The 13,037-nt window shown below is 55.3% G+C and overlaps 1 non-coding gene across 1 annotated transcript; it reads left to right on the top strand.

Moving 5' to 3' along the window:
* The first annotated feature begins 11,006 nt into the window (after positions 1-11,006).
* LOC115944720 (U6 spliceosomal RNA) lies at positions 11,007-11,113 on the top strand. Its single transcript, XR_004079232.1, has one exon. It is a non-coding gene; the product is annotated as a U6 spliceosomal RNA (small nuclear RNA).
* The last annotated feature ends 1,924 nt before the right edge of the window (positions 11,114-13,037 follow it).

Raw genomic sequence — 13,037 nt, 5'->3', positions numbered from 1 at the left:
AGCATCCATGTCCAGTTCTGCCTTCTCCAAATGGCCAGACCTCAGGATCTGCCCACCATGTGGCTGGTCACAGAAGGGGCATCAAGGAATATACTAAATAGGAAGGAAGGGAAGGAGGGAGGGAGGGAGGGAGGGAGGGAGGAAGGAAGGAAGGAAGGAAAGAAGGAAGAGAATGCCTGACTGAGGTCTTGCATTTTACTAATTCCGGCTGTTCTGAGACCTGAGGCAAATAACCGAGCCAAGACTTTGCCTTAAAAAAAAGGGGGGAAAAAAAGCTGAGGTGCCTGGGTGGTGCAGTTGGTTAAGCCTCCAATACTTGGCTTCAGCTCAGCTCGTGATTTCAGGGCCGTGATCTCGGGATCGTGAGATGGAGCCCCACGTCGGGCTCCGTGCTGAGCACGTAGTCTGTTTGGGATTCTCTCCCCCCCCATTGCCTCTCCCCCACTTGCTCGCTCTCAAATAAATACACTCTTAAAAAAAAAGAAAAGAAAAAGAAGATACTATTAATCCAGGATCCTTTTGTAGGAGGGTGGTATTTAGAGGCCAATATCTGGGTTAAGGGTGCTCATTGCACCTGGGGTGTTTGTCCCCCAAAGCCCCCTTGGTGAACAGAGCAGGAGAACACATCAATGGAAATAAATGTATACACAGCCAGTCCTCATTATTCTTATATTCTGTACTCGCAAATTCGCCTACTCACCGACGTTTATTTGCAGCCCTAAAATCACTAACTCAAGGCACTTTTCAGTCATTTGCGGGCGTGCGCAGAGCGGCAAAAAGCATGAGCCGCCCCACGTGCACGTTCCCAGCTGGGGTGGAGAAAGGTGACACTCTGCCTTCTTGTTTTTTCTTTTTCTTTTTCAAGATTTTATTTATTTATTTATTTATTTATTTATTTATTTATCAGAGAGAGAGAGATAGAGCGAGAGCACAAGCAGGCGGAGTGGGAGAGGGAGAAGCAGGCTCGCCGCTGGGCAGGGAGCCCGATGTGGGACTCGATCCCAGGACCTGGGATCATGACCTGAGCCAAAGGCAGATGCTTAACCGACTGAGCCACCAGACGTCCCCGCCCTCTTGTTTTTTCAGCTCAGACTGTAAACCAGCCTCCTTTTCATGGTGCATTGAATTTGTTTGCATCCTTCTGCTTTTTGTGGGTGATTTTGCTGTTTGCACTGGGCCCCAAGCCTCCCATGCTGGCTGGTGTCCCTAAGCTCCAGACGGCTGTGACTTGGCTCACTGAGAAAGCGCTGCCCCAGGACAAGCTTCGTTCACGGTGAGCTATTGGCCGTGGGTTCCGTGTTATGAATCCACAGCCGACATTAAATACGGAGTCTTGAAACAGACACATGCATGACACAAGTTCACATACTGATGGGTTGACGAAGGTGCTGTGACCAGGGGCTCATAGGAAGCTCACGCCAGATTTCCTCCTGGAGCCCTTCTTCTGCACTCACTAATTCCGCGTCCGCGGCAACTTGACTTTGCTGTGAATCACAAGCATGGACCGTACATACATCCTGCTTCGCTCTATATGACGACCCAAAACAGTAAGACCTCCCCCCGCCATACGTTAGAATCAATGCTGCACTTTTGGGATAACCATTGCTCATCACAGAGCAATCAGCGCATGTTGCACGCCTTCAGGAGATATTCATCTCGCCCCGTGCTGTTCTTCGGGGAGGGAAACTGAGGCACGGAGGGGTGGAGTTGGGTCTGGCCCAGCATCCTCCCCAGCCTGCTGGTGTGCCCAGAAACTCTCGAGGGCGTGGCTGCAAAGACTTTCAGTTCTGAGCTTTCTTTGAAACTCTTCCCTTATGACTCCTTATCTGTGTCCAGCAATAAAAGTCACCAAGGTTCACGGGTGGGTGGGGGCTGCGGGCAGATAAGGGCAGACACGTGGGCAGCGCGACCCTGGCGCCCTCGGCAGGCAGGCGCAGCAAGCATCCCCGGAGCATTCTCCCAGCCAGCCTCCTTGCCCACCACCGCGTGCACGGGCACATCTCGTCCTCTGGACCGCCGCCGCGGGAAGCGGCCAGTCTTTCCTTCTTGCCCGAGAATCAGGCCTGCAAGGGATTCCAGCGGGGTGGGCACGCAGGGCAGGCACAGTGCAGCCTGGGGAGGATTGCTGAATTTAGCAGAGAAAATCTACTCGATGCCCGGTTACATGGCAACTTCAAATAAACAATGAATAATCTTTTAGTGTATGAACATCCCTTGCTCATTTAACTGGGCGCCCCGTAGTCCATCTGGCAGCCAGAAGCCCAGGCAAAGTCCTTGCTCTGCCGCGCCCCACCCCAGCCCCACCCCAGCACCAGGCCCCGCAGTCCCGGACCCAGGCCCCTCTCTCGAACCCAACCCTCAGCCCTGCGCAGCTCTTTTCCCCTACCCAAGCAGGTTTGGGCTTTTTCTTTGTTTGTGATAGTTTTTCTTAATACTGTTCAGTTGTAGGGGCACCTAGGTGGCTCAGCCATTAAGCGTCTGCCTTTGGCTCAGGTCATGATCCCAGGGTCCTGGGATCGAGCCCCGCATCGGGCTCCCTGCTCCGCGGGAAGCCTGCCTCTCCCTCTCCCGCTCCCCCTGCCTGTGTTCCCTCTCTTGCTGTGTCTTTCTCTGTCAAATAAATAAATAAAATCTTTTAAAAAAATACTGTTAAGTTGTAGTAAAATGCACATGACATAAAACTTACCACTTTAACCATCTCTAAGTGCACAGCTCCGCGGCATGAAGCCCACTCACACTGTCCTGAGACCACCCCCACCCTCCGTCTCCAGAACTTTCCATCTCCCCACACGGAGACTCTGTCCCCATGAAGCACGGACTCCCCACCCCCACCCCAGCCCCGGCTCCCACCCTCTCCTCTCCTGTCTCTGTGGACAGGACTCCTCTGGGGACCTCCTGGGAGTGGGGTCCTGCGGGATGTGTCCTTCGGGGTCTGGCTCCTCTCACTGAGCGTGGTGTCCTCGGGGTCCTTCCACGTCATGGCAGGTGTCAGGGTCCCTTCCTTTCTAAGGCTGGATCGTGTTCCAGCGTGTGGACGGACCGCACCGTGTTTATTCATTCACCTGCTGGGACACTGAGGTTGTTTCTACCTCTTGGCTGTTGTGAGTCACGCTGCTGTGAACACAGGTGTGCAAATATGTCTTCAGGTCCCTGCTTTCAGTTCTCCCGGGTAGATACCTGGAGAGGAGTTGCTGGTCAGACAGTCACTCTGTGTTTAATATTTTGAGGGACAGCCAGACTGTTTCCCACAGTGCTGCACGGCTCCCCATCCCCACCAGCCACGCACCAGGACTCTGCGTCCTCACCAACCCTTCTTCCTTTCTGGTTTTTTTGTTGTTGTTGTTTTCTTGTTTTGTTTTTTTTGTTTTCGTTTTTTTTATTACTCTAGCTGTCCTAGTGGGTATGAGGTGATATCTCACTGTGGTTTTGATTTGCATTTCCCTGATGACTCGTGATGGTGAGCATCTTTTCACGTGCTTCTTGGACATGAGCAGATAGATCCCTTTGGAGAAAAGTCCCCTGCCTGCGTTTTAACTGGGTTAGTCTGGCTCGCGCTGAAACCTCACCAATGTGCCAGCGGGCCACCGGTATGCCTTCGCGTCATGCATGTAAGATGTGTCATGCGGTGACCCCATCACACTGGCCTCTCCTGCAGTCGGAGGGCTTCACGGGCTGGGCCCCCCCTTGGGTCCCAGCCTGTATGCCGAGCCATCATTTTTGTCCATCTGCTGGTCAAGGGATCAACGTAATCAGTCAAGACCCACATTTCTCTTTGGAAATGACACAGAATAGAAACGAGCCTGGCGCCCAGGTGCATCGTGCTTTTCGAGGGCAAGGGGCGTCTCGTGTACCTTTTACTGGGGTGACGCATGTGTTGAAATGTGTGCCCCAAGCGAGTGCACGTGTGTATATGTATATGTGTGCACATTTTTAACTAGGAGGAGAGAGGTCATGGCCAAGAAAAGCTCGAAGGCTCCCCACCCCCCGCTGCTTCTTTTTTCAGAACTTAATCCTTGCACGTGTGATGAGCTGATTCGCTAGAATGGTGACTCTCTGTTGAGTGCGATTTTGCCAAGAGACAGTCAGCAATGTTGGTGACCTTCTGACCTGATTCTGCCCGCAGGGAACGCTGGGGCCACCATGTCCAGGAACATCCGTGGTCATCACGCTGGGGTGCTCCTGGCATCGAGTGGGGGGGTGCCGCTCGGCCCTCCCCAGTGCCCACCCCAGAGGACATCCGGCCCCGATGTCCAAGAGCGGAGGGAAGGACCCCGGACTGGACTGTGGTGGCTGCGCCGGGTGGAGCGCCCGGGCCACTCCTGTGCCAGCCGGGGATGCTCGGGTCCCTGTGCCACACTGCCCCCGTGTGGACGGTCATGGCACAGGCACCGCCTGACCTTGGGGAGGGTCTCCACCCGGGGCGGCCCACCATCTTTCTCCTGGGATGGCAATATTCTAGCTCCAGGCTGTCCCACATGCTGGCCTCTCATAGCCGCCCAGCCCTTGAGATGCGGCCAGGGCAACTGAGGAACTGAGTTTCTGGTTTCTTGTCATTGCAATTCACGGACATTTGCGGGCTAACGGCCGCAGGTGCCCCACGGTGACCCGAGTTACAGCCCAGTCTGCACGGAAAGCCGTTTGTCCTCCGGCAGCAGGGGTCCGTGTGTGTGGCTGTAGCGTCTGTGGGTTGGTAGACACGTGTGTATTTAGGCCCCCGTTTTTGAATTCTTGTTTATTTAGCACGTACCGGCACCCTGCTCTGAGCACTGAGCTCTCATCGCCTCAAGTCTCGTCTCAAATAAGCACTGACAACATGCCCATTTTATAGAAGGAGAAACTGAGGGTCAGAGAGGACAGCGGCCCAAGTGCTCATTCCTCTGGGCTAAGCCCCAGCTAAGGTACCCTCTGGCCTTATTTCATTCCATCCCACAACTTTCTGCAACTTGTATGACTCCCGTTTTGCAGAGGAGGAGATTGAGGCCCATTCACTCAGCAAGCAGAAGGCCAGCGTGAGGGGCCCCTGGCCCGCTTGGTCAGAAGAGCGTGCGACTCTTGATCTTGGGGTTGTGAGTTTGAGCCCCATATTAGGTGCAGAGATGACTTAAAAATAAAATATTTTGGGGGGCGCCTGGGTGGCTCAGTCGTTAAGCGTCTGCCTTCGGCTCAGGTCATGATCCCAGGGTCCTGGGATCGAGCCCCACATCGGGCTCCCTGCTCTGCGGGAAGCCTGCTTCTCCCTCTCCCACTCCCCCTGCTTGTGTTCCCTCTCTCGCTATCTCTCTCTCTGTCAAATAAATAAATAAAATCTTTTAAAAAAATAAAATAAAATATTTTTTAATAAAAAAGGAAAAGAAAGAAGAAACAATGCCAGGGTGAGGATTTCCCACATCAGTCTACTAACCATGGCACTAATGTGCCTCCCTCGAGTGGTCTGCAGGGTCCTGGGGAAGGTCACGGGGCAGGGCTGGGGGGTGGGTATACAGATGGGACAGAACGAGGCCAACTGGAGTTGGAACCTCACCTCTGTCAATTCCTAGCTGTGTGGCCTTACAGAGGTGTCTTGCCCTCTCTGAGCCTCTGGGTCTCCTCAACTGTAACCATGCCTTCCTGGGGCTATTCCGGGGATTAAACTAGATAACTTGCCCTAGTTTGCTGGGCAGTGTAACCCAGGCTGAGTGGCTTAAACAAGGGACATTTGTCTCCTCTTGGTTCCAGAGATCAAGGTGTCCGGAGGGCCGTGTCTGGTGAGGGCTCTCTCTTTGGGGGACAGCGGTCGCCTTCTCGCTGTGTGCTCACATGGAGGGGTCCCTCATCCTCTTCCCAGGGCGCTAATCCCACCGGGGGGCCCCAGCTTCATGCCCTCACCTGACCCTCAGCACCTCTCAAAGGCCCGACCTCCAAATACCGTCCCACTAGGGGGGCAGGATTTCCACACGAGCCTATGGTGGGGGACACAGTCCATGACACAGCGCGGGTGCAAACCACGGAGGACTCTGACCACGTTCCGTAGGGATCACTGGCTGGCGGGACCAGCATGGCGGCTGAGGTTCAAATCCTGGCTCTTCTATTCACCAGCCGTGTGCTCTGGGGCCCGTGGCTCAAATTCTCTGGGCCTCTGGGTCTTGGTCTCCTCAGCTGTAAGATGGGAGAGAAAACCGTGCCCACCTCGAGAGCTTGGAACAACGCTGGGGATGTGAGTGAGCTTGATGGGCCACGGCCACTTACGATAGAGAGGGTGTTTATGGGGTTAGGGGGCAGGCGGGTGGCACCTGGGCACCGGGGAGCCAGGACTGGGGCCCTGGGTCCTGCGGGAGATGCACTATCTTCTCATCCACTAGATGGATGAGAAAGACGCCCAGAGAGGGACAGACGCTTATCCAGAGCCACACAGCCCACCAGTCACAAAGCTGCAGCTGACACTTGGCCCTTGGGTGTCTTCGGGGAGGCAGCGAGGGCCTCTGGAGGGCAGGGCAGGTGGGCGGCCACACTTCCTGTTCCCCGCAGTCCCCAAATGTCCCCATATGTCCCCAGAGACCAGCCCCCTGGCAGCAGCCTCCTAATCGCTGTGCCTAATTACCCCACGGCCCCAGGGAAATGCTGGGAACACCTTTTAAAGGCCCTTAAGCACCCCAACAGCAGCTCCCGGCCCTGCCAATGCCTGGATCCCAAGGGCGCAGCCAGAAGCTCCCGGGAAAGGGGGAAGCACAAAAACAGAGCCCAGTCATTGTCAAGTGCAGCCCGGCTGGTGGCAGCCGGCCTAGAGGCTTGGGGCCCCCCTCCTTGCCCCCAACCTGGCGGGGTGACCACCAGCCGGCCGCGCTCTCCCTGAGCCTCTACTGCCCGCATATGCAAAATGGGTTACTAGTAAGTGAATTAGGACACGAAGGAGAAGACCAGAGCGGCTCCCGGCCCGTGGGAGACCCTATCGTCACGCCACCCTATCGTCATGAATGCTGTCTGTCTGTCCCTCCCGGCCCTCACAGTGGCAGGCAGAGCACGCAAGGGCCGGGAGCACTGCTTGGGGCTAACGCTGCCTGGTGAGGACAGGGGACCTCGGAGCCCCCCCCCCAGGGCGGGGGGAGCGCGAGGGGGCGGCCGCTCTGGAAGGCAGTCGGGCGGTTCCTCAAAAAACGTAAAACGTGGGGTATCCCTCTGACCCAGCGGTCCCACTCCTGGGTGTCCACCCAAGAGAAACAAGAACCCGTGTCCACAAAAAAAAAATCTGCTCACCGTGTTCGCAGCAGCAGGATCCACAACAGCCTCCAAGTGGAAAGACCCCAAGTGTCCATCAACGGATAAAGGGACACATACAGCATGTCCACCACGCATGGGAGCGACCCTCGGCCACCAGCAGGAGTGAGGCACCCACACGCGCGGCCCCAGTGATGGACCCCGAGCCCACGACGCTCAGGGAGGGGACCAGACACGGAAGGCCACACGGGGTGTGAGTCCATGTGGGTGACACGTCCAGAACAGGCTCATCCACGGACAGGAAGGGGGCTCGTGGGGGCCGGGGGATGGGGGGTATGGGGAGGGACTACTCTGGGGAAAGGGATTCCTTGCAGGTGATGGAATGTTCTGGAATTAGATAGTAGTGAGTTGCACAACTCAGTGAATGTACTAACAACCAGAGTGAATGGACCCCAAGGACACTGGGCTCAGTGAGAGGAGCCAGACCCCGAAGGACACATCCCGCAGGACCCCACTCCCAGGAGGTCTCCAGAGGAGTCCCGTCCACAGAGACAGAGAGGAGAGGGTGGGAGCCAGGGCTGGGGCAGGGGGTGGGGAGTCCGTGCTTCATGGGGACAGAGTCTCCGTGTGGGGAGATGGAAAGTTCTGGAGGGTGGGGGTGGTCGCAGGACAGGGTGAGTGTGCTTCATGCCGCTGGGCTGTGTGCTTAGAGACAGTTGAGGGGTACCTGGCTGGCTCAGTGAATAGAACATGGGACTCTTGATCTCAGGGTTGGGAGTTTCAGCCCCACCTTGAGTGTAGAGATTACTTTAAAAAAATGGTTGAAATGGTACATTTTTGTTTACCCAGTCATCTATTTGTGGATATTTGTTTCTACTTCAAGCTATTGTAAATAATTCTGCTGCCAACATGGGTATATTAGTATCTGCAGAATTCCTGCTTTCAATTCTTTTGGGTCCTTATCCAGGGGTGGACTCACTGGGTCGGAGGGTGATTTTTGTTTTTTTTAAAGGTTTTACTTATTCATCAGAGACAGAGAGAGAGGCAGAGGGAGAAGCAGGCTCCCTGCTGAGCGGGGAGCCCGATGCGGGACTCGATCCCAGGACCCTGGGATCATGACCCGAGCCGAAGGCAGACGCTCAACCATCTGAGCCACCCAGGCGCCCTCCATGCTTAACTTTTTAAGGAACCACGGGACTGTCTTCCCCAGGGGCCGCCCTCCCCCCGCCCCGACCAAGCCAAGCACCAAGGCTCCAACTTCTCCGCATCCTCAGCAACACTGGGTGTTTTCAGGTTTCTTCTATTAACCATCCTGGGGGCGGGGAGTGGTGTCTCACTGAGGTTTCAATGCATTCCCGGATGGCCAGTGATGTGGAGCGTCTTTTCAGGGCCATCTGGCCATCTGTATGTCATCTCTGCAGAAATGTCTGTTCAGGTCCTTTGCGCATTCTTGCAATGGCAATGGTGTTCCATGGTGGCAATAAACCACCATTGGGTGGTTTATTTTGTGTTGTTGTTTATATATTTCAGACAATGGACTCATACCAGGATTTGCAACAATGTTCTCCATCCTGTGAGTTGTCTTTTCATTCCCTTGATGGCTCCTCTGATGCACAGAAGTTTTTAATTTCTGTGAAGTCTTGTGTGTCTAATTTTCCCTTCCTTGACTTTTTTTTTTTTTTAAGTCGGCTCCACCCCCAGCGTGGAGCCCAACGCAGGGCTTGAACTCACGACCCTGAGACCAAGACCCGAGCTGAGATTAACAGTGGGATGATCGACGGATGGAGCCACCCAGGCCGGCTCGTTTCGGCGCTGGCTCTGCCATTCGTCCCTGCCACCCCGCCTCTTGGCAGCTCCATCGGTGCCCCCCAGCACTGCCCACCCTGAATCTCCATCAACGCCCCCTCCTGACCCCCTGCCAGAACTAGCTCCCCTCTGCTCTCCAGGGGCCATTGCTGCCGGCCCAGCATGTCCCCTAGGCAGTGCCGGGGCTCGTGATGGTTTAGGCGCCCATGAAAATGTGTTCATTTCCTCCAGAATCAGAGCAAATGATGAATACAATAATCATGACTATATCATCACACATCCGCCCTGGATTATATCTGTCTGTACACCAATGCCGCCATGAAACACCACCTTTAATGTTTTCCGTGGAGGAAGGGACCCGCAGAGGTCCTGGTGCCACCCCGCATCCTGCTCTCCTGGAAGCTGCCAGAGGGAGGTTTCGAAAGCCAAACGGGACCGTGTTGCCCTCTCGCGATACCTGAAAACCTTCCGTGGCCCCCCCAGCAGCCTCCCAGGGAACACAGCGTCCAAGCACCTGGGTGGCCTGTCCCCTCCTCTCCCCATCGCCTCCCCTCCAGCCCCTCCCGCTGCCCCTGGGCCTTGGCACGAGCTGTCTCCTCCAACCCATCACTTGTCGCCTAGGTAACCCCCACATCATTCACTCTGGGGGGAAGCCCTCCCCACCAACCGGCCGGCCCCCAGCCAAGGTCAGTTCCATTGTTATAAACCCTCCTGGAAAGAAGCTCCCCGCCTCCTTCTCTAAAGTTGCCATTTGGCTCTCAAGCAGCAAGAACCCCCACCCCAGCGTCGCCACACTGACGCCGGCCAGGGTCACTCTCTGGGGGCGTCCCGGGCAGTGGCGGGCTGAGCGGCGTCTCTGGCCCCACCCCCTCCATACTAGGAGCCCTGTCCCAGTGTGACAACCACAGAGGTCCCCAGATGTTGCCAAACGTCCCCTGCAGGCAGAATCTCCCCAGTCGGGAGCTACCGCACGGCAGCCTAGAGCCGCAATCAGATACACGCCCGCCTCCCGCGCCTGCGCGCCAGGCTGCCGTCGCCCTCCCTGCGGCCCCAGGGCCCCGCACATGCTGCGCGCGCAAGGCTCGGCCCTGGCCAGGCCTTTTCCAGCTGCCCCGGGGGCTGAAAGAGCGGGGCTCAGGAGGACGATGCTACGGGGCGATTGTGCCCCCCCCGAGCCCCCCAGTGTGGTTGCATTTGGCGGTGGGGCTTGTCGGGGGTGATTAAGCAAAGTGAGGGCACCGGGTGCGGCCCTGATCTGAAAGCACTGGTGCCCTTGGCCTTGCGAGGGAGGCCAGCCCTGGCCACGTGCACGCGCGGAGGAGGAGAGGCCCGGGAGCACACAGCCGGAGCCGCTGCCGCGAGCCAGGGACAGAGTTCTCGGCGACCTCATCTGCCGCCGGCACCCGGGTGGTGGACTTTCCGGGCCCAGAACGGTGAGAAATCAGGGTTTATGGTTTATAAGCGGCGCAGCCGCAGCGCTTTGTTACGGCGGAAGGCACGGGCTGACCAAGACTCAGCCTGCCTTGCTGCGCCAGGCCTCATCCTAAGAAAGATGACCTTCATATCAAGCAAGATGTACTGAGCACCTACTGTGTGACAAGCTCTGTGCAGGGAACAAAAAAGCCTCAATCCCTGCCTTGTGGAGCTGACCTTCTGGTGGAGACAATAAACACATACAGGAAAATGTAAAGACAGAGATGTTCTTATAAAGAAAAACAGAGTAGGGGAGTGAATGGATGTTGGGCTATATTAGGGAGGCCCAAGATGGCCTGTGTGAGAAAGTGAGGGATGGGCCAGGTGATTTCGAGAGGAAGAGCCTCCCAGGCAGCAGGCATAGCCCGTGCAAAGGCCCTGGGGCAGCACCGGGCCTGGTGTCTTGAAGGAAGGGGTCCTTGTGGCTGGAGCAGAGTGAGCAAGGTGGGGGGGAGGACAGGGAGGGGACCAGGCAGGTGATGAGGGGCCTTGGGGACCGCAGGGAGAACTTTGGGTCTCACTGAAGGTACATTAGGGTGCTCTCTTCGGCAGCACACACGCTAACATTGGAATGATACAGAGAAGATCAGCATGGCCCCTGCATAAGAATGTCACACAAATTCATGAAATGTTCCACATTTTAAAAAATTTAAGCCAAAAATTATAGGTTTCTTTATTTTTCACTAAATAGGCAATTGCAATACATGGTATAATGAAATGGACAGAATAAATATTCAATTTAGTTTTCCATCCATGAGAAGCTCACAGCAAAATCATAGTTATTTTGTAAAAAGAAAAGAAAGTAATAAAACATATGAGGGGATCTAGGGAGGGAGACCACCTCATCTCTGTGTTCAAAACTCTCCCTCTGAGCCTGGTTCCCCTGCTGGAGAAGGGGTTAAACTATGGAAAGAGGGAAGAAATAATCCTGGGGCCGTGCAATAGGATTGGAGCGATCAGCGGGAACTCTCAGTTCCTAAGACAGACAGCTGAGAGACAGACGGACGACCAGTAGGTAATAGATAACATGGTAAGTGGATGATGGCGGGAGAGATGATACATAACCACGTGATGGATAACTGATAAGATCAATAGATGATTGATAGATTGATAGGTAGGCTATAGATTTAAATGACAAGGCGTGAATGGGAGTGGGTGTGGGTATTGCTCAGCCCTGCTCACTGGAGGGTTCCGGAAACAGCAAATCCCCGAAGTCTGAGCGTACCCGGCACCCCGTTCTTGGTTCCCAGATACCATTCTCCACTGAAGGGAAGCAGGCTCGGGGAGAGAGGGCCTAGACCAGAAACAGGGCCGGGGAACGACAAGCTGAGCTTGCTCAGAGAGTGGAGCACATATCCTATGACCCAGGGGGGACAGGTTCAGGGACAACTAGATTCTGGGTATATTTGTAAAGCTGGACCCAGTGGGGTCACTCAAGGATCTTAACAGTATACCTGCTTTTGTTACTTAATTAACATTAACGGGGCGCCTGGGTGGCTCAGTCGGTGAAGCGTCTGCCTTCGGCTCAGATCATGATCCCGGGGTCCTGGGATTGAGTCCTGCACCGGGCTCCCCGCTCAGCGGGGAGCTTGCTTCTCCCTCTCCCTCTGCCTCTCTCTCTCTCCCTCTGTCTCTCATGAATAAATAAATAAAAATCTTTAAAGAAAAAATAATAGAATCCATCCTCGTTCCCCCTGAGCCTCAGTGTCCTCATCTGGAATATGGGCGAAATAATCAGTGTGTCATCCATTCATCGCAGAAATACCTGGGCTACTCTGGCCAGATCCCCGCTGCATGCTGGGGCGCCCAGGACACAAGACAGGCTCTCCTGGATCATTTTACTATGATGGGGGGACAGTGAATAAACAAGGCCATAGCTCAACGTGGTTTTTTCAGAGTCATATCTGATGCTTCAAATAATAATAAAACAGGGAGACATAATGAGGAACGATTTGGATGATGGTGTTTTTTGTCCTCCCACCAAACTGGTCAGAGAAGGCCTCACTGAGAATGCCAATGTCAGGGCATGTCACGTGACGCACCCTGGCCAACCGGACTCCACGGGCCACCCACCTTGAACCCAGGTGTCCCGTGCCAGCCACATGTGCAAAGTGCTTTTCCGGGTGGTGCACCCATTCATTCGTTCTGTCCTGTGTTCATTCACCCATTCGCCACTCCTCCAGCCCCTTAGGGTGAGCCAGGCCTCATCCTGGGCGCTGGGGATATGGCCGTGGCCCACACAGACCAAAATCCCTGCCTCTTGGAGCTGACATTCCAGTGGCAGAGAGAACCCACAAAATCAACCCCTAACACCCTTCATCTGTCAGATAGTGATGAGTCTAGGGGAGGGAAGGTGGAGCTCTTACTGGTTTGGGGAGGACAGGCCTGGGGAGGGGGGAAGCAGGTGAAGTGGGTGGTGAGTGCAGGATTGGATCCTGTTATCATTTAAAACTTCGAAATTTGGGGGGGGCACCTGGGTGGCTCAGTCGGTGAAGCATCTACCTTCTGCTCGGATCATGATCTCAGGGTCCTGGGATCAAGCCCCGCATCCGACTCCCTGCTCAGCG

This window comes from Leptonychotes weddellii, chromosome 1 (assembly GCF_054177405.1).
Source record: "Leptonychotes weddellii isolate Sample4059 chromosome 1, ASM5417740v2, whole genome shotgun sequence".
In the NCBI taxonomy this organism is placed as follows: domain Eukaryota; kingdom Metazoa; phylum Chordata; class Mammalia; order Carnivora; family Phocidae; genus Leptonychotes; species Leptonychotes weddellii.
This window is presented reverse-complemented; position numbering and strand designations above follow the sequence as displayed.